The sequence below is a fragment of the Silurus aristotelis genome (genome assembly GCF_946808225.1).
Source record: "Silurus aristotelis genome assembly, chromosome: 17".
Taxonomy (NCBI): Eukaryota; Metazoa; Chordata; class Actinopteri; order Siluriformes; family Siluridae; genus Silurus; species Silurus aristotelis.
Genome location: NC_139590.1, coordinates 5746951 through 5774450, shown reverse-complemented (window position 1 = coordinate 5774450; position 27500 = coordinate 5746951). Strand labels below are relative to the sequence as shown.

At 38.9% G+C, this 27500-nt stretch overlaps 1 protein-coding gene across 1 annotated transcript in view; it reads right to left on the bottom strand.

Moving 5' to 3' along the window:
* The window catches only part of kcnj19a (potassium inwardly rectifying channel subfamily J member 19a), a 49065-nt gene that overhangs the window by 19950 nt on the left and 1615 nt on the right, over positions 1 to 27500 (bottom strand). The window lies entirely within an intron of this gene.

Here is a 27500-nt window from a genome sequence, read left to right as displayed (position 1 = left end):
ATTCTCGATGCACAATGCCGCGAATGTTGGAAAAAGGATAACCATGCACTTGGTCAAGCTGCGGACCTGCCTTGGCTTTTTCTGTCATGGAGATGTTGAGGACCCCCTTTCGTCTCAGGGCGATCCTAAACATCATCTATAGCACACATTTTACACAGTGTTCCTTCTGCTCCTGGGTCAGCAGCCTGGGGACAGCAACAATGGTGCATGATCAAAACACACGTAAGGATGGCCTAGACTGTTCCGTTTGACACACCGACAATGGCAGCAGTGAGGTGGATTGTTTTCCGACGATCATCATGCACAAGTTGCTGAATTGTTTCAACATTTTCGGGGGTTGGACTCATTGAATTTCACATTTGCTCCTTGTTCTAACTTGCTGTCCATGTCCATGATGAAAGAGCAGACGTGGTAACACGTGTGGACAGAATAGCACCGGTCGCATAGCTCCGATGTACACAGGATGATGTCTTTTGGCACACTGACTAATGAAATTCAATGCAAGTCATGCCTATAGTCTGATAGTCATCTCAGGTGTGTCGGGCAGGGGGTGGACGACGACAACGATAACAGGTAGTCGCTAAACGATTCCTCATAACATTTAAAATCTACGATGTACAGAACATCACACAAAGATATATAAGAAAATTTATAAAAAACATTTTGGATCAATTAACATAAACAAAAATCCAAATAAAAACCTGCAGAAAAACCTGTAGCTCAATGTCAAATCAGAAATTGAGCACCCCCATATAAACAAAATGGCATGATCCTCATTTCCTAACACCTTGGCAAAGATTTGATTGTAAGATTGGTAGTCAAATCAGGCTTCTCCTATCGAAGCATTTCTTCTGAGACCAGTAAAGCCACTGCATCTATTTGATGAATGTCCTACTTGCTCTATTCTTATATACCTGCAATAACAGATGCCCAAAAGAATGAAATCCTTCCAACCATAACTCGCTAGACTCCTGGCTATGTAGAGCTGCTGCAGCATCAGAATCTATATTCTTGATCTCCCAACAACACAAAATCCTAGACAGATGTGTCACCTGGGCTTTTACTACACCCCATAATGTGTTATGTGGACAGCATAAAAATGGAAAGCGGCCAAAACTGTAACCTACAAACAAACTCTAAAATGATGATTTGTATCTTTTTTTTAATCTTCACTTGTTTTTTGACCCTATTCCACCCACATGATCTGCGATGTGCTTACTTCTCTGGTAACCTTTTGAGTCGTTCAGAATATAACTCCTGGAAACAACTTCAGGGTCAAAGGATATATATATATATATATATATATATATATATATATATATATATATATATATATATATATATATATATATATATATATATATATATGAAAACATATTATTCTTTAACATTTTCTGAATGTTAGACCACTTGTTATCCAACATTATTTTTCTCAAACCTTATTCATGTATTATATGTATTTTCCTTGGCATAAATAGGAGCAGTTGTTTTAGAGTATATTCATATACAAGCATCATACTGACAAGCACTTCCAGACTCTATCAAGCTTGTGTCTAAGGCAGCGTCTGGAATTCTTTTCTTTTGAGCTGAGGTCCATTCGGTGGAATCCTTTTCAAAATGCCTTGCAGGCATGTATAGCTATGTGTATCTGTTCTGGCTGGCACAGAAAAACTTCTGGGATTCTGGGACAGTGGTGTGTTTTTTATGGCTGCCTCAATTGTAAATATGAGTTACAAAAGGATCTAAAAGTCCTAGCTCTCCACCCAAACTGATTTTTTATTACGGCTGGCTTTACAAACTGTAATATAATTCACTCCATTTGTTGTTCTCAGGCAGAATAACTTGCACAGCGCGTACCCATGAGGTGGGTTATTTATCCTCCAGACATCACCAGTACCAATTTCAGGCCACTGCTGGATGGGTAGTTTTAATAGGTGAGGCATTTTTTTAATGGTCATAATGAGGTGGTTTGAATTCCAAGCAGTGCTCGTTCCAACATTACTTGCCTAAAATTCCTGGCTGGTAGTTATCCTGGTGGTGTCCTTTTCATTGATAGATGGAGGATAGTAGAGGAGGATAAATTGGCCACATAGCTAAAAATGGGTTACAGGCAGTAACTATACACTAGCATTGTCTGAAAAATAAAAGGTTTTGGTAGCATATTTGGAATGTTTGGATCCTTCAGTAACTGAGCACTTAGGAGCCCAGTCTTGTAGATTGATTGTGCATCTCTCTGGTTATATTTCACTTCAGACTGCACTGTCACATCTTAGAATGAAGAGAGAGAGAGAGAGAGAGAGAGAGAGAGAGAGAGAGAGAGAGAGAGAGAGAGAGAGAGAGAGAGAGAGAGAAGAAGATTCAGAGGACATGAGACAGAAAAGTACTTATAGCACATCTTAAGAATGGAGTTCCTGCAAGTGGTGGGGGGAATAAACAAATAAAGAATTCTGCCATTATTGCACGAATATTCTAAGTAAAGAACGTACAGCTTTGGCAGTCCTACTTAGTCTAATGCTTAGCGCAATTAGAGCCAGGATTTTAATTTTCCTGTTTTCGGTAAAAAAGTGACACTGACTCGCTCTGACAGCTGAGCTGCACCTTTGCAACCTAAGATATATACCGCTCCATTTGCATGGTGCCTTCATCAATTTGCATGCAAAATTCCACTCCTACATAAACACGTCTCCCTTCATTTAATGGATCGCTGGGTTTAGATTGGATTGTGCTTTTATATAGGAAAGACTGTAAGAAAGATTTCCTGGAAGGAATTGGCATCAGAAACCTGCCGCTCTGTTCTGGTTCTAATTCTGGTAAATTCTAGTTTGCATGAGTTATAGTCAGTGGTGGACAGTAAATAAGTGAATGTAATTCGTTGCTGTACTTCAGTATCTTTTTCGTATATTTATACTTTACTGAAGTATTTACTTTTGGAGACTTTAACTTCACGACATTTCAAAGTCAAATATCTTAATTATTTGCTAAACTACATTTTACTAAATCAGTTTCTTTTTATTTATAAGTGGACAAAAACGTAACTGGTTAAACACACAGCAAGCCACCAATCAGGCTTTGTTTTGAACTTGCTTTAAACTGGTGCTTGGTGATATCTATTAAGCGCAAACATACAGTTTAACGTCAGTTGACAACAAGGAGAACATTTTGAGAGGAATTAATGATGAAAGAATCTCCTGACTAGAACTTGCCTCGTTTGCGTACATTTTTTTAGTAGTTAAAAAGAAGGTTTTGGGCTCATGATAATTTGAATAGATATCAATCAGTGTTTGACTCATTAATATCAATTTATTAATAGATCGGTGTGCTGAGAGACTTTTCACATAAACTGATTTGATAAAGAGTCTTGTGACAAAAATTATATAGGAACATTATAGCCATAATAAATCATAGTACTTTCGATACTTAAGTACATTTGAAGGCAAATACTTTTGTACTTTTACTCAAGTCAAAGTTTAAAGGGAGCACTTTTAATTTTACTGGAGTTATATTATATGAAGTGTATCTCTACTTTAACTTAAGTACATGGTTTGTGTACTTCATCCACTTGATATAGTAAAACATGTCTTGCCACTTAGATGGTTACTGTCTCTGTTGCTACTCGGCATGGCAATCCACACACATGTACAGTATGTACAATAGAGATGAAAGATATGAAATATATAGTGTTCAGCCAGTATGCAGTCACATATAGCTTACCCATTAAAGAGGGCGGGTATGTGGAGTGAAACCTCCTCAATGGCACTTGCCATTTTAACAGCCTGTAAAAAGCTTTCCTATACTTTAACCCACAGTAATTGCCATGGTATCCTGAAGCACCCCTGAAAATTACACCCCATTATTTCGCTGACTTTATTATGCCCCCAGGGACAATGTTATGTTTTTTTATTATTTTTTATTTTTTACTATCGATGTTACCGTTTTTCCCATTTTCCAGCTGTAATTTCATAAAATGCATGTATTTCTTCCATCCAGTAATGTTCTGTTACCCTGTCTAGTTAGTGTGCACTTTCCAGTGTGTATTACAGTTGAAGATAAAGGTGGAAAAACATCCTCTGATCTGTTTTCAGATTCCTAGTTTCTGTTTACCAAAGATTATTTGAGTTATCACAGTCAGCTCTTTTGTCAGCTAAAATCTTTTTCTATGACCTCTCATCAAGAAGGCATTTCCACCTGCGGCAAAATTTACGTCTTGTATAAAAACTCCCAGGAGGGCAGCAGTTTCTGAGATTTTCAAACCATCTCATTTTGGCTTTGCCTGAGATTTCTGGCTACCTCCAAATTCCCAAAAGCAAAACCAGTAGGTGGATTTGTTTCAAAAAGTTGTCTGTAGGTGTGAAAAAGTGCCAAGTCAAGTCAAGTCAAGTCAAGAGGCGTTTATTGTCATTTCTACTATACACAGTGGTACACAGTACACAGTAAAAACGAGACAATGTTCCTCCAGAACCCTGGTGCTACACTAAACAACAACATAGATCTACAACACACAACATAAAGCTATGTAAAGTGCATCTAGTGCAAACAGTGCAGACGAAAAACAGTACAGACAGACAACACAGGACAGTGTGGGACAATACACATAACACAAGATATCGCCGACCAGTAAACCTACTGTATACTCTGAAGAATAATGAGAATAATGTTCTGCAAAAGAGTGGCGTTTCATCCATGGTGTATTCCTGCCTCATGGAGTAGACACTTCCATAATGTTAGTACGTCCATTTAACAGTGTAGTCTTGGCAAAACACAAGCAAAATATACATTTGATGAACATAAGTTTGTGGACACCTGACCATAAGATTTAAATGTGCTTCTCGAACATCCTATTACACATTTAGTCCCCATTTGCAGTTATAATAACTTCCAATGTCTTTTGAGGAAGCTTTTAGTCACCCCAATGATATTCAATATTGTTGAGGTCAGAGCTTTATGGCAGACCACTCAAGATCTTCCTCTCCAACCCATTAAAACCATATTTTTTTGGAGCTGGCTTGGTGCACAGCAGAGATTGCAAAAGTACACACATCCTTCACTCAAGTAGAAGTACAGATACTTGTGTTTTAAAAGATTTAAAAGTTGAATTACTGACTACACATTTTCACTCAAGTTGAAGTAAAAAAAGTTTGGGCTATGATTTGTACTTTAAAAGTAGCCTTTACTACTTGTTTTAGCGTCACACTTGTAACTAGACCTCTCATCATTATTATTATAATCAGAAAATATCAGTTTTTATTATTTGTTGTATTTATAACCCAACCTCCCCCACCTCCCACTCCCCGGACCGGGTCTGTGAAAATATTGTCTGACATTAATCCGGTCCGTGGTGCAAAAAAGGTTGCCACCTTTTACCCCCAGACTTCTTGTTGCCTTCTGCTTGCTAATTGTTAGCTTTGTAAACTAGCCTACGCCTGTGGTTGGAGTGGTAGCTCAGGGGGGAGTGGTAGCTCAGTGGTTAAGGCTGGGTTTCTGATCGGAAGGTCAGGGGTTCAGGCCCCGGTAACGCCAAGCTGCCACTCTTAGGCCCTTGAGCAAGGCCCTTAACCCCTCTGTGTTTCAGGAGGGCTGTATCATGGCTGACCCTGTACTCTAACCCCACCGTCTGAGCAAGCTAAGATATGCGAAGAAAAAATGTCACTGTGCTGTAATGTATATGTAACAAATAAAGGCTATTCTATTCTCTATCTGTTGTGTGAGGATCAGGAAATTATACACCAGTGATAAATTGAAAAATGCCACCAATTGACAAGAAATATGTTGATGGGCTGAAAACAGTGCTCATTGAGAAGAAAAAATATCGATCATGCTACCAAATAGATTCAAACTAAAGTTCACGAGCTTGTTTTGAAAATGTAAGTGGAAAGTACAGATATTTGTGTATAAAATTTGAAAGTAAAAAGTTGTATATACAGTGAGGAAAATAAGTATTTGAACACCCTGCTATTTTGCAAGTTCTCCCACTTAGAAATCATGGAGGGGTATGAAATTGTCATCGTAGGTGCATTTCCACTGTGAGAGACATGATCTAAAAAGAAATTTCAGAAATCACAATATATAATTTTTAAACTATTTATTTGTATGATACAGCTGCAAATAAGTATTTGAACACCTGTCTTTCAGCTAGAATTCTGACCCTCAAAGACCTGTTAGTCTGCCTTTAAAATGTCCACCTCCACTACATTTATTATCCTAAATTAGATGCACCTGTTTGAGGTCGTTAGCTGCATAAAGACACCTGTCCACCCCATACAATCAGTAAGAATCCAACTACTAACATGGCCAAGACCAAAGAGCTGTCCAAAGACACTAAAGACAAAATTGTACACCTCCACAAGGCTGGAAAGGGCTACGGGGAAATTGCCAAGCAGCTTGGTAAAAAAAAAAGTCCACTGTTGGAGCAATCATTAGAAAATAGAAGAAGCTAAACATGACTGTCAATCTCCCTCGGACTGGGGCTCCATTCAAGATCTTACCTCGTGGGGTCTCAATGATCCTAAGGAAGGTGAGAAATCAGCCCAGAACTACACGGGAGGAGCTGGTCAATGACCTGAAAAGAGCTGGGACCACCGTTTCCAAGGTTACTGTTGGTAATACACTAAGACGTCATGGTTTGAAATCATGCATGGCACGGAAGGTTCTCCTACTTAAACCAGCACATGTCCAGACACGTCTTAAGTTTGCCAATGACCATTTGGATGATCCAGAGGAGTCATGGGAGAAAGTCATGTGGTCAGATGAAACCAAAATTGAACTTTTGGGTCATAATTCCACTAAACGTGTTTGGAGGAAGAAGAATGATGAGTACCATCCCAAGAACACCATTCCTACTGTGAAGCATGGGGGTGGTAGCATCATGCTTTGGGGGTGTTTTTCTGCACATGGGACAGGGCAACTGCACTGTATTCAGGAGAGGATGACCGGGGCCATGTATTGCGAGATTTTGGGAAACAACCTCCTTCCCTCAGTTAGAGCATTGAAGATGGGTCGAGGCTGGGTCTTCCAACATGACAATGACCCGAAGCACACAGCCAGGATAACCAAGGAGTGGCTCTGTAAGAAGCATATCAAGGTTCTGGCATGGCCTAGCCAGTCTCCAGACCTAAACCAGAAACCTGATTGATCTAGAGAGATCTGTGTGGAGGAGTGGGCCAAAATCCCTCCTGCAGTGTGTGCAAACCTGGTGAAAAACTACAGGAAACGTTCGACCTCTGTAATTGCAAACAAAGGCTACTGTACCAAATATTAAAATTGACTTTCTCAGGTGTTCAAATACTTATTTGCAGCTGTATCATATAAATAAATAGTTAAAAAATCATACATTTTGATTTCTGGATTTTTTTTTTTTTTAGATTATGTCTCTCACAGTGGACATGCACCTACGATGACAATTTCAGACCCCTCCATGATTTCTAAGTGGGAGAACTTGCAAAATCGCAGGGTGTTTAAATAGTTATTTTCCTCACTGTAAATAAATAAATAGTGAAGTAAAGTACTTATACCAGACAAATCTACTTAAGTACAGTAACTAAGTATTTGTACTTCATTACTGTCCATCTCTGGTGCTCAGGGGCACTGTCATGATGGAACGGGTTTGAGTCTCCTAAATTTGAATGCTACCACATCCATATTATATGCACTGTTACCTTTGTGGTAACAGTTTGGGGTAGAACCACGTAGTTGGAAAAGTCAGGTGTCGAAATACGTTTGTTAGTGTAGTCTACATTATATATAATACAAAATATGTATCATTATTGATATGAAGCTATTAGCAAAAAACCCAACATTTTAACCTGCATTTGATCAACCTGCATTTAGACGGATGTTCTGTAACCAACGGTTAAAGTCCTAGAAGTTATTTTGGACAGCAACTTGTCTTTCAAAAATCATATCAACCAAGTTACAAAAACAGCCTTCTTGCACCTTAGAAATATTTCTAAGCTAAGAAACATCTTATCTATATCTGATGCAGAGAAGCTCGTCCATGCGTTCATGACCTCCAGAATAGACTACTGTAACGCATTACTAGGTGGATGTCCTGCATCATTAATAAACAAGCTTCAGTTAGTTCAGAATGCGGCAGCAGAGTTCTCACAAGGTCGAGAAAATATGACCATATAACCCCAATCTTATCATCCCTGCACTGGCTTCCTGTTAAGTTTCGATTCGACTACAAACTACCACTTCTTACTTACAAAACACTAAATGGTTTGGCTCCTATGTATCTATCCAGTCTTTTAACGTGCTACAAACCGTCACGCTCCCTGAGATCTCAAAACTCTGGGCTTCTAGTAGTTTCTAGAATAGCAAAGTCCACTAAAGGTGGTAGAGCATTTTCACATTTAGCTCCCAAACTTTGGAATAGTCTTCCTGACAGTGTTCGGGGTTCAGACACACTTTTCCAGTTTAAGAGCAGATTAAAAACGTATCTTTTTAGCAAAGCCTACACATAACACACATCACATCATAAACTTGTGCTCCAGAAAATCTGATCACATGCACATTATCAACTTGTGCTGTTAATATCATCCTCTCCACTGCTTCTCTTTCTCTCCCCATCCCGAGGCATCCTGAGGTTTGACCAGCTCCAGTCACGTCCCACCTCATAAAGATTGTGGACCTTTAAAGTAATAGATGTGGAACTCGCAAACTTCCCGAACCATCTAGAGACGTACCAGTGCCAATTGGATTCCACTTCATGTGTGGAGGTTTGACATTGGACCTCCTGGAGTGTTTAAAGGCTCTGGCATGGAGAAGCTGGTGTTGGATCTTTATAAGTTGCTCAGTAGCTCCTAGTTTTATAACCACAATGACTGTATAAGACTGTAGAAAGAACATTACTGATAATCTTACACTCCAGTGCTCATGTTAGTTCTCACTCTCCAGTGTTCTGTATTGTTTAAAGACTATAATCACACTCTTGTTGTCACCCAAATGAGGATGGGTTCCCCTTTTAAATCTGGTTCCTCTCAAGGGTTCATCCTAATAACATCTAAGGGAGTTTTTACTTGCTCCAGTCGCCACGGCTGCTCATCAGGGATAAATACACACCGTTCAACTTGACTGTTGATTTCTGTAAAGCTGCTTTGAGACAATGTCTGTTGTGAAAAGCGCTATACAAATAAACTTGACTTGACTTGACTAACATGCAACTAATCTGTATTAGAAGGCCTGTTGATAGATAGATAGATAGATAGATAGATAGATAGATAGATAGATAGATAGATAGATAGATAGATAGATAGATAGATAGATAGATAGATAGATAGATAGGAAGACAGACAGACAGACAGAAAGAAAGAGACAGACAGACAGACAGACAGACAGACAGACAGACAGACAGACAGACAGACAGACAGACAGACAGACAGACAGACAGACAGACAGGTTATTATAGCAACAAATGGGGACTAAATATGAAATTGACTAAATGTTCATTGTGATGGTCAGGTGACCACAAACTTTTGCCGGTATCATGTCTTGTATTAGTCATTTGTGCAGGTTGCTTTTTTCTTACTACTGGCAATTAAACAAGGCTTTTATGATTATGAAACAATAGATTCACTTACTATAATCATAGATCTATGCAAAGAGCAGCCACACTCTGTCTCAGACACACACACACACACACACACACACACACACACACTGTGTTGGCTGAGTTCTGACTCATACCTCCTACGTCCCCTAATTAGCGTTAATTAATGCAATTCATCACTCCATCATGGTGTCTGTCTGAACCACAGACAACACAAAACAAGCAACAATAAAGACAACACTTCCCTCTGGCCTTTCTCTAACCGTTATTGATGGATGTGTTAGTATGTGTGTGTGTGTGTGTGTGTGTGTGTGTGTGTGTGTGTGTGTGTGTGTGTGTGTGTGTGTGTGTGTGTGTAAAATCGTGCCCAGTTGCTCACTGGGAACAAACAACATTGATAATTACTCCCAATATGTCACCAAATCTGAAAGTGTAATGTTACCCAATTAGCAAACATTTTACAAGTCGAGCTACACTTACACATAGCAAGTTTGGCTTGTTAAAAAAAATACAAATTTCATAGCAGGGTGGACGTGTGGAGCAGCGAGTATTGTTTCCTCCTCACAGCTTTTGGTTCTCACAGGCTCATTCCATTCTCAACTGTTTGGCCAATTTGGATCCTCTTGTCTTTCTAAATAGCAGTCAGGATATTGAGCAGCCAGGATACCTTTCGAAATTTGGTGTTTTCTAAGTCATACTTTTTGAGGGAAAAAAAGCAAAAGAAAAAATCCTGATAAAAATCAATACAGTTCGAGTGAATTTAGCGATTGGATTCCTAAACAGAAGAGGAATGAACATTTGAAAGACTAGGACACATGAAAGTGAGAGTTAATACGAGTGAGAAATATTGAAGAAAAGAAGGAAACCAGACTTTTCCACTCATATGTGATTCTTTCACACGAGTGTGGAGCATGACATTTTTTCATAACTGTTCCAGCATGTCAAGGACCGTGTGCAAAAAAATAAAAGAGATATAAAGATATGCTTTACATGGGTTATCTCCTGATAAAGAGCTCTGATCTAAACCCTACTGAACACCTGTGGAATGAATTCTGAATGCTGACTGCACCCCAGGCTTCCTCACCTCACCTACATCATTACCTGACTTTACTAAAAGCCTCATGGTTAAATAAGCACAACTCTCCACAAACACACTCCAAATGTGGAATAGGATGTTCAAAAAGCATGTATGATTCTTATGGACAGGTATCCATAAACTCTGTCTATACAGTGGTTTACTAGAAATCTAACTTACTTATTTCATCTGTTTGAATTCAATTTAATTCAAGTTCCTGAAACAATGAAAAGCAGCTATATAAATAAATAGATTAGAAGTATCTATGCACAAGTAGTAAATGCACAGTCATTAAATTAATTCCTATAAGTTTTTCCCTAATAAGCGAGATAGACATCTGTGGCAAGAACCTCCCTGAGACAATATGAGGAAAAAAACCTTTAGAGGAACCAGACTTAAATACTTCGTGCTCATTCATTCTTGGTGTTCTATTGGGTTGAGGTCAGAATTCTATCGTAGGAGATCTTCCACTCCAAATTTTAATGGTTTGCTAGTTCAAGTGACGGGAAAATTTCATGCAATTGCATTCCAAGAGAGCCTATACAATTGTATGAAATTCAGATTTGCGAAAAAAGTTTGAAGTATCACAACACTACGGAGTCTGAGGTGTGTCCTGAAAGTCACATAGAATACAGATTTACATGGCAGAGGTAGAGCTGCATCTTCCTGGACACAGAACTGGAAAAGAATGTCTGGTTTTATTCAATCTTTTTTCTTTTTTTTTGCACTACAAATGGTGAAAGGGTCAGAAAGCACTTATGTAAATTAACGATTTGATGTCTGTCTGAACCAAAGAAATAAAAGCCAACTATCTGTACCATATTGATTTCATCATTTTTTTTTCCATTGCATTGTACTGCATTGAACCGCATTGTGTTGAATCATATTGTATCACATCGGTGGCTGCTTCCCATGTATCTTTAAAGTATCGTAATTTTGCCTATGCATCAAGCTGCGAATCGCATCAGTTCGGCTTCATTTATGGAGACGCACATCCCTAATATGAGCTTGTTCGACTATGTTAATTCATATGTAACTGCAGCCCCATTTCTCTGGGGACGCCTTCTATAAGATCCTGGAGTGTTCTGCAAGGATTCGTGCTTGTTCAGGCAAAAGCAAAAGCATTAGTGAGGTCAAGCACTGCTGTTAGTTGAGAAGGCCTGGCTCACACTAAACATTCCAATTCATCCCAAATGTCTTCAATAAGGTTGAGGCCAGGGCTCTGTGCAGGCCGCTGGAGTTACTCCACATCAACCACATTAAATGTCACTTCATGACCTTGTCAGGTCCTCGATATGAATGTCTGTGCTGAAAAAATAGTGTATTGTCTAACAACTGGGGAAAATGAAATGCATTGTGATTGCAAGCTTTTTGTCTGAAAATTCACACACACATACACACAAACAAGGACACATACAGCTTATAAAGATCTCTTACACACACACACACACACCCACACACACACACACACACACACACACACACACACACACACACAAGAAAACTTTACCTTTTAGAACTTTCTGTGTACATCATCGCCTTCAGGCTTCCTATAAATGTGTGTTATTAAATGGAATGGGATTCAGTCTCTGGGCTGGAGGCAACTGAACCTCCTTTTTACACACACACACACACACACACACACACACACACACACACACACACACACACACACACACACACACACACACACAAACACACACACACACATATACACGCTCATCTGTTCGGGTACTGGAGAGAAAATGACCCACATTTGTGTTCTTGTAAAGACACGGAGACACTCTTGACAAAGCTCTCTGTCGCCTTTCATGTGTCTGCCCTTTTCATCTGCACTCTTCCCTCTCTCCTCATTCTCTGCTCCCAGACCCCCTCCAACCACACACACACACACACACACACACACACACACACACACACACACACACACACACACACAAAGTTCATTGACTGGAAAACACTCACAACCTGAATGAAAGTAGAAAGCGTGTTTCCAGGTGTGAGAAAGTGGGACAAGCTAAAATCCAGATGGTTACATTGTAAATGTGAGGAAATGGAGAGGAAAAGATGAAAAGGAAAGAGCTGGCATGATCTGAATCTCTCTCTCTCTCTCTCTCTCTCTCTCTCTCTCTCTCTCTCTCTCTCTCTCTCTCTCTCTCTCTCTCTCTCTCTCTCTCTCTCTCTCTCTCTCTCTCTCTCTCTCTCTCTCTCTCTCTCTCTCTCTCTCTCTCTCTCTCTCTCTCTCTCTCTCTCTCTCTCTCTCTCTCTCTCTCTCTCTCTCTCTCTCTCGTTCTTATTTCCCTCACATAGACAGTAGTGATTTAAGCCAAGGTTTTTCCAAATCTTGCAATCACACACACACACACACACACACACACACACACACACACACACACACACACACACACACACACACTCTCTCTCTCTCTCTCTCTCTCTCTCTCTCTCTCTCTCTCTCTCTCTCTCTCTCTCTCTCTCTCTCTCTCTCTCTCTCTCTCGTTTTGCCAACTTTGTTCTTTAGCTCCTCTGTATTTTTCATGCAGTCAGGTTAATAGTCAGGATTTTCATTCCTTTGTTGGCTTGTGATTACCATCCAGTGTGGATTCACTCAACACACACACACACACACACACACACACACACACACACACACACACACACACACACACACACACACACACTCTCTCTCTCTCTCTCTCTCTCTCTCTCTCTCTCTCTCTCTCTCTCTCTCTCTCGCTTTCTCTCTTTCTCTCTGTCTCACACTCTCCATTATTTACTATCATAGCACACATTAACAACCATAGATCTAGAAGAAAAAAAGTAATAAATAAAAAATATCACTTGATCCAGCAAATGTGCATCTCACATCCAGCAATTCACATCTCAATGCATAGCCAAAAATACAATACATTAAAGATACATATGAAGCAACGACCGATGTGATGCGATATGATTCACCCCACTACGATGCAGTGCGATCGGATTTCAATTCTATGCAATTCAATATCATACAGAGAGTTCACTTTTATTTCTTTGGTTCAGACACAGTAAATATTCAGTGTATTAAAATGGCCCTTTACTAGTGTGCTTTAGCTCTACCTTGAATCTATTCTCTTCTGATAGGGTAGGATTCTGTCTTTTGTATAATGTGCAAGAGTGTCTGTAGTAGGTGAAGGTAGCCCTACTAAGGCCAGTAACGTTTAGTATTTATATTAGTACGCATATTGTTCTTTTGTATTCTTAAAATCATACATTGATCTTAAATTGGCAAATCAGTCATGTGTCTTAAACCCATCTCTGTAGTCACCTCCTACAGACACAGACAGAGGTCACAACCCAGTTTTCCAGAGGTCACATTGCCAGTATTCCCATCTACCCTCCTTTGTTGTCTCAATCTCAAACAGCAGTGGTAGGTGGGCTCTGGAATTGTCAGTCTGCTGTAATGAAAGCTGGATATCCCCATGGAACAGCGCTACACCAGCTGCTCTGTCTTCTGCCTATGCTTTCTCGTTCACCAAGAGAAACGGGTAGAGGTGGTGGTACGGGTGCGGACCGGTAAACCTACTGTATACTGATTATACAGTACTGTGAAAAAGAGGACTATAAAGGACTATAAACAAGAGAGTATTTGTAAACATAAACACAATGCAGTGCAAAAAACAGCAGTAGCAACAGTCAAGAGGTGCAAAAAAATAACATGTAAATAGTAGAATATGATTAAATATAAATAATAAATAAATGCTGGTGGAATGGATTGAAATGAGTAATGAGTGTGTGTTAAGTTCAGGTTGTACAGTTCAGTAATACATAGTTGAGTGAGTCTCTCTGTGTGTGTGTGTGTGTGTGTGTGTGTGTGTGTGTGTGTGTGTGTGTGTGTGTGTGTGTGTGAGTTCAGTTCAGTTCTGTTTCACACCTCTCCCTTTGTCTCATCTAACCATGTCTTCTTTTAAATTTCATGCAGTTTTAGTTACCTCTCCAATCAACCTCTTACTCTAACCCCCTCCTGGTCCCCTTGGAGTCTTCCTAGAATAGATGGACACACTCCTCAGTACTTTCCCTTCTAACAGCACCCCCTCAGACAGATCTTGGTAACTCCAACTTCCCATCTGACAAACTTCAGTCATCTTGCCTTCTGACTCTTCTAAGTCCTGCCCCTGGTTTTTACTCGCCCTACCCCAGCCACAGACATGACTGCTACCCCACTTCAAATTTCTGATCATCCCCTTGTTTCCTTTACAGTCACTCTTCCTATCCTACCTAAAAACAATTTCCAACATCTCTCTCTTATCCATCCTAACCTCCACTTCATCTCTCCCTCCTCTGTAGTTTACTCTTTCAACTCCTCCTGACTCCTTTTCCTCTCTAACCTTGGACTCTGCCACTGCCACTTTCCTTTCCTCTCTTTCCTCAACCATGGACCTCCTCTGCCCCCTGACCACTAAATTCAAGAAGACATAATTTTTGCTCAGCAATCAACGAGAACTCAGATCAGCAGAGAAGAACTGAACTCTACACAGACCTTGCATCTAACCGTGCACCCCCTGACCAAATTTTCTTCGGATGTGACTTCTGCTCAGACTTGTGACTTCACTACTCAACCCGCCTTCTCCACCTGCTCCATTCTACCTGTCTGCTGAAGACTTTGCCTCCCTCTGTTCACCTTCGATATTACAGTAATTATTAAAGCAATGTGAAATTACCACCACAGGACAATATATAACGCGCATTTCTGACAATTTTTAGTAAAAATATAAATAAATAAATATGAGGCGAAATTAAAACCTTCAACACAGCACACATTTATTCACAACGTCCTTTCTTTAACCAGATATATAAAAAAATCAATAAATAATTATTAATCACTAACAATTTGTTTTACTGATGCGCCAAGTCTCAAATCAAAATGCATACATCCGCCAATTAAAACAATCCGTTTTGAAAGATAGCCAAGGATTCTGTTTCGTCTCCTGATGATTTACATAATTTGTAACACCTTTTTGTCAAGTTTCTCAACCAAAACAGAAGAAGAGATACTGCAAGCCATACTCTTCATAACTCTCTGCTATCCCCTTCAGCCACTGCTCACAACCTTGGGGTAACTACGGACAATAGACCGTCCTTCTCCTTATATGTTGCTAATGTGGCTTGTTTTTGTCGATTCCATCTCTACAACATCTGAAGGATTCAATTATTTCAGTCAGTGGCAGGGCGGTGGTGCTGAGAGAACACGCTCGAGAAACAGTTTAGCGAGGAGAAATCAATCTACATATAAAATATTGGTCACTTTTTTAATAATAAAAGTATAGCGCAACTACTAATAATAAATATTTTTTTACCTATGCAAAAAAAAATATGCATGGTGATACAAATGCCAACACATATTTAAATCAATGCATCTCATAGTTAACTGTTATGCAGAATCGCCGATGAATATATTGGACACACTATATTCATAGAAGCTACATAGTATTCATAGTAACTCACCCATAAAACCAGTCTATTTTCCTGTCTAAAATGACATGAAGCTGCCTGATTGTGGTTTGTTGAATACATATTCCAGTGTTCATTTTTCTGATTAGCTTTACATCAGTTATTACGCTTTGTTTGAAACAGATTTCATACTCTGACATGAAAAAGCATTTTATCCGTGTATTATATAAGCCGAATAATGTGAGTCACAGATTCTCTCTATCCAATTGTTCCCGGAAGCTATTTTAGCATCGCTGATCGAATGAACTGTTCGGCATGCGGAAGGTCTTTCAAGATAGAACCCCCTGGCCTTTTTAAAAGCCCTAAAGCAGAACAAAATACAACAGAGATTAGAGTGTAGGCAGAGAGAGAAATAAATAGAGAGAGAGAGAGAGAGAGAGAGAGAGAGAGAGAGAGAGAGGGAGAGAGAAATAGATACAGAAAAAGAGGAATTGAGTCTTGCCTTGTTCTTGTTCTTCCTTTTTGTTTTATTTGTACATTTCCATTATCTCATACTCTGTCACTATTTCTGCTCTCAACCAGACATCAAATTATTTCTCTTATTTTTATAAGCAACAACAAACACTTTATTTATGATATGTATCACTCTCTCTCTCTTTGTAAAATATACTGAATGTTGGGCCTCAGGAAGGCAAAAGCATATAATTGGCCAAATAATAAGGCGAAAATACACCATTTTATTTGACCTTCGATATTACAGTAATTATTAAAGCAATGTGAAATTACCACCACAGGACAATATATAACGAGCTGACCATTTTTAGTAAAAGTATAAATAAATAAATATGAGGCGAAATTAAAACCTTCAACACAGCACACATTTATTCACAATGTCCTTTCTTTAACCAGATATAAAAAAAAATCAATAAATAATTATTAATCACTAACTATTTGTTTTACTGATGCGCTCAAATCAAAATGCATACATCCGGCAATTAAAACAATCCGTTTTGAAAGCTAGCCAAGGATTCTGTTTCGTCTCCTGATGATTTACATAATTTGTAACACCATAATTACTTCAAAACATTTACAAGAATATTTTGTCTTTATGTTTCATGAGTATGATATCACAAAAAAATAAACATACATTTGCATAAAGCATCCATATTCATCAATGCCCACGTTGATTAGAGTAATAAAAACTTATTTTTTTATTTAAAAAAGTTTTAATTAAAAGCACATTTAGAACTGATAACAATGTGCAATTAAGTTGCGATTAATCACGAGTTAACTCATGACAATCTTTAATATGTTAATTGCCTTATATATAAAATATATATAAAAAGGCATTCAAGCTATATATATTTATCGGGCTGTCAATCGATATATATATATATATATATATATATATATATAAAACACAGATTATCTCTTTATCATGGTACCTGTGTACCAGTGGGGTGGGATATATTAAGCAGCAAGTGAATTGAACATTTTGTCCTCAAAGTTGATGTGTAAAATGCAAAAAATGGGCAAGCGTAGAAATTTTTGCGAGTTTGAGAAGGACCAAATTGTGCTGGCTAGATGACTGGGTCAGAACATCTCCAAAACTGCAGCTCTTGTGGGATGTTCCCAGTCTGCAGTATTCAGTGTCTATCAAAAATAGTTCAAGAAAGGAACACTGGTAAACCGGTGACAGGGTCATGGGTGACCAAGGTTAATTGATTGGGAGCAAAGGCTGGTTCATGTGGTTCGATCCAACAGACGAGCAACTGTAGCTGAAATTGCTGAATATGCTATATACAGTGAGGAAAATAAGTATTTGAACACCCTTCTATTTTGCAAGTTCTCCCACTTAGAAATCATGGAGGGGTCTGAAATTGTCATCGTAGGTGCATGTCCACTGTGAGAGACAATCTATAAAAAAAAAAAATCCAGAAATCAAAATGTATGATTTTTAAACTATTTATTTGTATGATACAGCTGCAAATAAGTATTTGAACACCTGTCTATCAGCTAGAATTCAGACCCTCAAAGACCTGTTAGTCTGCCTTTAAAATGTCCACCTCCACTACATTTATTATCCTAAATTAGATGCACCTGTTTGAGGTCGTTAGCTGCATAAAGACACCTGTCCACCCCATACAATCAGTAAGAATCCAACTACTAACATGGCCAAGACCAAAGAGCTGTCCAAAGACACTAAAGACAAAATTGTACACCTCCATGCAAGATCTCACCTCGTGGGGTCTCAATGATCCTAAGGAAGTTGAGAAATCAGCCCAGAACTACACGGGAGGAGCTGGTCAATAACCTGAAAAGAGCTGGAACCACAGTTTCCAAGGTTACTGTTGGTAATACACTAAGACCTTATGGTTTGAAATCATGCATGGCATGGAAGGTTCCCCTGCTTAAACCAGCACATGTCCAGGCACGTCTTAGGTTTGCCAATGACCATTTGGATGATCCAGAGAAGTCATGGGAGAAAGTCATGTGGTCAGATGAGACCAAAATAGAACTTTTGGGTCATAATTCCACTAAACGTGTTTGGAGGAAGAAGAATGATGAGTACCATCCCAAGAACACCATCCCTACTGTGAAGCATGGGGGTGGTAGCATCATGCTTTGGGGGTGTTTTTCTGCACATGGGACAGGGCGACTGCACTGTATTAAGGAGAGGATGACCGGGGCCATGTATTGCGAGATTTTGGGGAACAACCTCCTTCCCTCAGTTAGAGCATTGAAGATGGGTCGAGGCTGGGTCTTCCAACATGAAAATGCCCCGAAGCACACAGCCAGGATAACCAAGGAGTGGCTCTGTAAGAAGCATATCAAGGTTCTGGCGTGGCCTTGCCAGTCTCCAGACCTAAACCCAATAGAGAATCTTTGGAGGGAGCTCAAACTCCGTGTTTCTCAGCGACAGGCCAGAAACCTGACTGATCTAGAGAAGATCTGTGTGGAGGAGTGGGCCAAAATCCCTCCTGCAGTGTGTGCAAACCTGGTGAAAAACTACAGGAAACGTTTGACCTCTGTAATTGCAAACAAAGGCTACTGTACCAAATATTAAAATTGACTTTCTCAGGTGTTCAAATACTTATTTGCAGCTGTATCATACAAATAAATAGTTAAAAAATCATATATTGTGATTTCTGGATTTCTTTTTTTAGATTATGTCTCTCACAGTGGACATGCACCTACGATGACAATTCCAGACCCCTCCATGATTTCTAAGTGGGAGAACTTGCAAAATAGCAGCGTGTTCAAATACTTATTTTCCTTACTGTATATATATATATATATATATATATATATATATATATATATATATATATATATATATATATATATATATATATATATAGTGAAACCCGGTTATGTCGATGTCCTAGTGGGTCACCAAAAAGCATCGAGATAATCGATGATCGAGATAAACGAAAATCAATATGGCGGCAGTATATTAACGTGCCTCAAATTTCTTTATGTACATGATGTGCGTTAATAAATGAGAATGTGCATGCACGTTTTTTTGGAGGGTTTTTTACACAACAGCGTTGCTGCGATTTGTTTGATGAAGGCATGCTATAAAAATACATACAGTACATGTTTGTTAACTGTCAGGAATCCACCTGCCACGCCCCCTTCGGCGCCCCTTCGGCGTGGCAGGTGCTTTCTCGGCCGCTTTCTCTGAAGCTCCCGGCTTCAATCGCGCACATATGGTGCTTGTTTATCATCATCACCAGCTCCTATTTAAACTTTCACACTCTCACTGTCCGTTATTGGTGGTATATGTTGGTTCACGGCGGTCATTGTTATCGCTCATGCGTATCCCGGTACGTGTCTTCCCACCGGCACTTCTACCCAGCGCGGCTTTCGCCTCCCGTTCATCGCATAAAATTTAACAACAAAAGGCATATGTGCACTAACTAACAGCAGAGATTCAACAGTATACAATACAACACCTGTAGCATCTGTAAGGCTTGATTTTTTCGCCACTTTCACGAGTTCTTCTGCGGCTGCACAGCCCTGATCGAGATAACTGACGTTAAATGGCAAATTTTTCCCCCCTTGTGCTCGAGATATCAGGGTTCGGTGACATAACCGATAAAAAATGCTTAGAAAAAGCGAGAATTTGGCGATTACACTTCAAAAACGTCGACTTAATAGGGTTGTCGAGGTAACCGAGGGCGAGATAACCGGGTTCCAATGTATATATATATATATATATATATATATATATATATATATATATATATATATATATATATATATATATATATATATATATGTGTATATATGCTTCATGCAATATATACATCATGCACACTAGAAGCTCTGTTATTCCTGTTTATTGATTTACCAGTGTTTACTGGGCTTCTAGTAGTTCCTAGAATAGCAAAGTCCACTAAAGGCGGTAGAGCATTTTCACATTTAGCTCCTAAACTCTGGAATAGTCTTCCTGACAGTGTTCGGGGTTCAGATACACTCTCCCAGTTTAAGTGTAGATTAAAAACATATCTTTTTAGCAAAGCCTACACATAACACACATCACACACATCACATCACAACCTTGTGCTCCAGAATATATGATCACATGCACATTATCAACTTGTGCTGTTAATATCATGAACAGCAGCTATGCTAATTCCTCTCCACTGCTTATCTTTCTCTCCCCATCCCGAGGCAACCTGAGGTTTGGCCAGCTCCAGTCACGTCCCACCTCGTGAAGATTATGGACCTATGGATGATCATGGAGAAGTAGATGCCGAGTGTTTAAAGGCCCTGGCATGGAGAAGCTGATGCTGGATCTATGATGATCACAAATGTTGAGCTTTTTATACCAAAGACTGTAGAAAGAACACTCACTTATAATCTTATACTCCAGTATGATGATCCAGTAATCATGTTAGTTCTCACTCTCCAGTGTTCTGTATTGTTGAAAGATTTATGATCAAACTCTCGATGTCACCCATATGAGGATGGGTTCCCCTTTGAGTCTGGTTCCTCTCAAGGTTTCTTCCTCATAACATCTAAGGGAGTTTTTCCTTGCCACTGTCGCCACGGCTTGCTCATCAGGGACAAACGCACACCATTCACCTTAACTGTTGTTTTCTGTAAAGCTGCTTTGAGACAATGTCTGTTGTGAAAAGCGCTATACAAATAAACTTGACTTGACTTGACTTGACTACATTTCCATATTTTCATTATTTTTCTCTCTGTTGATTTCTAACTAACAGAGTTCATTTCAACTCCCTTGACCCTCACTGCAGCACTGGTTCATTTGTCCTTCTGGATCCTGTTCTCTGCCCCTGCTCCCTGTCAACCTGGTGCTGACACTGAGGAAGACGTGAACGCTACTTGCATCTGGCTGATATACAAGGCATATAATATTCCCAATGAGATTCAGCTTGAATTTGTACACACCTCACGTCTGTTATATGATAAATGCATTGCTACTGTTTATACTGAAATTAATCTTAGCTGTTTTGGGGCTGAAGCTGTTTAATTGAATCCTAAATGCCTTATTTCCCATTTCCTCATTATGGTCCATTTCTGGTGTGTGTCCACTGCCTTATCAGTGCTTAACGAGGGGTTGTGTTGTAGTCGAGTGCACGGAGTTCTGTGTGTGTCTATTCAGTGTCCTCATCCAAGTGGAATATGTTATGCGTCATTAAGCTATATCTCTGTTTGTTCAATGTACTGTGATCATCTGGAAGTGCAGCATAGAGTGCCTTCTCTCTCTAACACACACACACACACATGCACACACAGCAAAATCAGACACATAAAAAAATAAAACTCAAACTAGCTAAGATCTCACTTAAATATCTAATATTTAATTATGTATTCAAATAGAATCATGTTCTGTTATGCCGTTTATAAGCCCTTTTTTGTTTATCATTTCTAATAGCTAATGGTAATTTTGTCATATAATGTCTCTTTTTTGTCATTTTATCATCATATTTGAAAATATTAATCATTTTTTATTGTGTTCAATCAAGCATCCATGTGTCCAAGTTGACTAGAAAAGAGACTACCATCACAAGTGAGGTAAATGCTGATATTTTTGATTGTTTTGTTCTATCTGTACTCTTCACGTTGTCATGTTTTCCTCAATAGTTAACTAGCCTATTATTCGTATCCATATTTACCAGCTAACTTAAAACAAAGACACAATTTACAAGCACTTTGGAGGTAAATTAGAATATACACTGGGGATTAAAATTAGAGAACAATTTATAAACAATTGAACAATTCTGAAATAATGTCATCTTCACTGCTCAACAGTTGAAGGAGTTTTTGTCCTGTCTATACCATGCTACCAGAACACCTTTTCCACAAAATAACTAAGGCATTTAAAAAAAAAAAACATTATTTTGCAGAAAACACACTGATCAAAATTAAAGAACAACAATGACTGTAGCATGGAAAAAGATGACAACAAAATGTTCTGAATGCTACAACAGTCAGCAATTAGTAGGAAGTGTACAGGCCTCTGCTCTGAATGACTTCAGCACATCTGCGGCCACAGGACAGCACTAGTCTCTCACACTGCTCTGGTGTAATTTTGGTCCACTCTTCTTCCAGTCTCCTCCACAGTTTGGTGACTGTAGTGTGTTTCTTGGCCATAACTTTGTTGCCAAGGATTTTCCAGAGGTTCTCTATTGGGTTGAGATCAGGACTCTGGGCAGGCCATGTCATTATTTCAATGTTTTCAGTTTCAAGGAACTGCTTTACCCGTTTTGCTGTGTGACATGGAGCGTTGTCCTGCATGAACACTGCGGGCTGATTGGGTGATGAACGCAGGGAAGAAACCATATGTTGTTGAAGAAGGTTCTGATAAACATTTGCATTCACTCTGCTATGTAGCTGTATGAGAGGCCCAACTCCTGCTGCAGAAAACATGCCCCAAACCATGACACTTCCTCCTCCACTTTTTACAGACTTCTTTACACATTTTGGGTTCAGTCTTTCTCCAGTTTGTCGCCGAACATAATGTTTCCCATCGGACCCAAATAAATTAAACTTGTTTCATCACTGAAGTGAAGTTTGGACCAGTTCTCCTCTGTCCACACAACATGCTCCTCAGCAAAGCTTAGTCTAGCCTTTTGATTCTTTCTGCTAATGAGAGGTTTGGTCACTGCAGAGTGGGCTTTCAGTCCAAATGCTCTTAAAATGTCGAGACACTGTATGACGAGACAGATCCTTACCCTGTTCAGCGCTGAACTGGTGAGCAATTCCAGCTGCAGTGTGGAAACAATTTCCCATTGAGATCCTCCGCAGTATCCTGTCCTCTCTTGTATTTGTCTTCCGTGGACGACCAGCCTTCTTGGCGTACTTGAATAAGTTTGTGATGTTGTAAAGATTCAATATTCTTGAAATCACAGATTTGGAACGACCAACTTGTCTTGCTATGGCTGATAGGGTCATCCCTTTGGCCTTCATCTGGGCAACCTGCTGCAGGAGGCTTTCAGTCATTTTAGAACAGCCCACCATCTTGCAGAGTCAGTGAAACTGGAAGTTAGGCTGCCAGTTAAATAGGGGTTGACAGATAATCAAGGAAATTAGCACCAGGTGCCAGATTAACACCAATAACTGGGAGGTATCTGAAAGTGTTCTCTAATTTTGATCAGTGTGTTTTCTGCAAAATAATGTTGTTTTTTTTTAATGCCTTAGTTATTTTGTGGAAAAAAGGTGTTCTGGTAGCATGGTATAGACAGGACAAAAACTCCTTCAACTGTTGAGCAGTGAAGATGACATTATTTCAGAATTGTTCAATTGTTTATAAATTGTTCTCTAATTTTGATCGCCAGTGTCAAGTCAAGTCAAGTTTATTTGTATAGCGCTTTTCACATCAGACATTGTCTCAAAGCAGCTTTACAGAAATCAACAGTCAAGGTGAATGATATGTGTTTATCCCTGATGAGCAGCCATGGCGACTGTGGCAAGGAAAAACTCCCTTAGATGTAATGAGGAAGAAACCTTGAGAGGAACCAGACTCAAAAGGGGAACCCATCCTCATTTGGGTGACAGTGTATATGATAGTTTTTTCCTATTTTCTCTATAGTGTGCCCACCCAATGGCCCAATGACAGAATCCACTGGTGTGGGTGAAGGTATGCTGCATGTTAGTCTTTCTCGTGCGGCTGTAAAAGATTACTCAAATGGATTGCACTTTGTTACATGAATCCTATGCCTTCATTTTGGCCAGTACTCTTACAACTAGTATATTCTCAGGGTCCATATTTCCAAGCTCACTAGAAACAAAGACACAAAACACCTGATGGTTTTGAATTCTCACTTTCACTATGCTTTCACAATGTCCAGGAGTCTCAGGAATATATGCCTGATGGTTTTGACCTCTTGTTATTGTCACCATCATGTTGTCCAGTTAAAATCTTTTAATAGCCCATTTTTAATATAGATATTTTCCAGCTGACTCAAAACAAAGACACAATTCACAAGCACTTCTGAGATAAATTACATTATATATTTAAAAGTTTTGTCCCATTTTGCCCTCATGTTGTCTAGTACTCTCAGTTATACTCAACTAGCCTGTTCTCAAGGTCTGTATTTTCAAGCTAAATAGAAACAGAGACACAATATCCCTGATGGTTTTGACTTCTTGTTACTTTCACTATTCATTCACAGTTTCCAGGAGTTTTAGTAAGGTTTATTCATTAACACACAGCATCCATTTTAAAATTGACTAGAAAAAAAAAGATTTACTAACAAAACTGAAGTAAATATTGATATTTCTAATTTATTTTGACTGTCACTAGATCTTCATGTTGTCCAGTAGTCTTGTTAACCTCAATTATCAAAAAGCCTATTCAGAGAGTCTATACTTCCAAATATTATACATAAAAAGAGACTAATTACAAAAAAATCTGAGGTAAATTTTGATATTCCTAATTATTTTTGACTGTCACTGGATCTTCATTACGTTCAGTAGATTCAGTTAGCCTCAATTATTAAATAGCCTATTTACAGGGTCTATATTTCCAAGTTTATTAGAAAAAAATGTACTATTTACTAAAAAGAACTGAGGTAAATGTTGACATTCCTAATCCTCGTTATATTTTACTGTCACTGTTTTCATTTTGTCCAGTAGTCTCAGTTAGCGACAATCATTAACTAGCCTATTCTCACTTTCCATATTTCCAACTTGACGAGAAGAAAAGAGGCTATTTGCCAACATAGCTGAGGTAAATATTGATATTCCAGTATTGTCACATTTTGACTGCACTATGCTTTCACTTTGTCCAGAAGTCTCAGTTATCTACAATCATTAACTAGTCAGAGGTCAGAATCCATATTTCCTTTATACCTCACCAACACATTTGAGGGAAATGTTGATCTGCCTAATGGGTTTGACCAAGTGTTTCTCTCCCTTTGCTTTTACATTGTCCAGAAAAGCTTCTAACATCAAATGTAATTTCACTTACATTAAATCAGCTAACAATGAAACACTGCACATTACAAGCTTATTCTATGGCGTGGCCCAAGAATATGTCTCTATAAAAATGCTCAATAGCTTATTATTACATGATCTCCTTGATTTATGCCAGATTTCTAAGGTATTATGGACACTCCAGCTCTGCCCACTCTCCTGCAATAAAACACCACACATTCCTCAAGAGTTGTGCCCTACAAAACAATCATGTTTTAGAAGCATGGATTAGCTGTGAACGTAAACTTCGCTCTGGTGGGAGGCTTACAGAGGCTCAGATATTTCAAAGCTTTACCAGATCTCATCTACTTTCATTTTGTCTCAGGTTGGCACAGACTGGCTCTACCTAGCAGCTTTCAATGTGTAAGGCTCTCCACTGAATGATAGAAAGATGTGAGAGAGAGAGAGAGAGAGAGAGAGAGAGAGAGAGAGAGAGAGAGAGAGAGAGAGAGAGAGAGAGAATGCAGGATTCCTTTAATGGCACAGGTTTGGCCACATGTTGCTTGTCAGCATGAACAGAAGTGTGTAGGTGTGTTTGGCTCGCACTAACGTCTGCTTTATTATTTGTTCGAATTTTTTGGGAATATTTGTTATGTCTGAGAGACACCGGAAATCAATGCTTTTTTTTTGTTTCATTTTGCTGCCAGTTCTCAGTTGTCAATCAAGCTGACAGCAGAATAAACAGAAATATGTGAAAGTGCACGTTTTTTGTTTTGGTGACTGGAATAAAGCGCCGGTGATTCAACCGAAATGGGAATGTTGGCGGGATGTCGCCTTATCTGAGGAAGACAACACAGAACCGCAACCGTCTAATGAGGAACATGGAAGACATGCTCTGAATAAATTATCACCACTGCAGGTTTCTAGGTTTTTGAGTTTTACTTAGAGTTTGTTTGAAGTGAAACACTCGTATAAATCAGCATTTGTAATGTATTTAGGAAGCCTATTGTACATTTAAAAAAAACACACTGAATTTATAAACCGTTCTGTTGCATATTTGACTCCATTGAGCTTTTTTACAATTTTCTTAACATGGTCTGAAGTGTCAATTGCTGAAACATAGTATAGATTAAAATATTGAAAAGGATGAATAATTACCAAAGTGTTTATGAAGAAAATAGTGTACATCTTTATATCTAAGCTGTTATTGTTCATCCAATCGGCGAGACTTCCTGACAAAAATAGTTTGCTCTAGGGTTATTTCTGAAAATATAAACCACAGTAACCCTGGATACAAAGTAAGACCAAAATAAAGCAGGTACTAATGACAACTGAATAAATGCAGTAAATAAACCATGCACACATCTGTGTTCTGCAAGCTTTGTTTCTGACCACCCAATCCCACTTTCAGGAATACCAATACTCCCACTCATGTCTGTTTTTTTTTTTTTTTGGTTGGTCATTTGGGATTGGGACTCAATTTCCTTCAGGATCAATAAATGTTTTTTAATTTCTATCGATCTTTTCCAGTCCTGACGTACATCTCTGTGTGATAGCATGTTCTGTAGAATGTATACACCAGGCTTAAATGCGGTAATTGTAATACTGAAAAACACAATCTTTCAGAAATGCTAGATGTTCAAATTCCGTGTCTACAAAACCCAACGCAGAGCCTCCATTCATGCTCTTTTACCTTCAGCACCTTCGCTTAATAATGAAATAGCACTATAAGTCCTTTGGTATGAAAGCATATCAATGATTACCGTAGATGTAAAATTAACTCATTTGAATTCTCGGGTAAAAATGTGCTTATGAATAAATAAGACAAGGAAGAAAAGTACTTATTCTCTGCCATGGTCAATGAGACAGATTTGCTGACTAGTCCTGATGACTGCAAGTGTTTGTGAGTAAAATATAGTAGTGAGATGCAATATGCAATATTTTCATATGTTGCAATTAGACTAATGTTTTTGCAAACAAAAAACTATCTAAACCGTGAAACGCTGCACCCTTTAAAGTGCTCTAAAGAAGTTGCTGAAACAGCACCATGGCCACACTCAG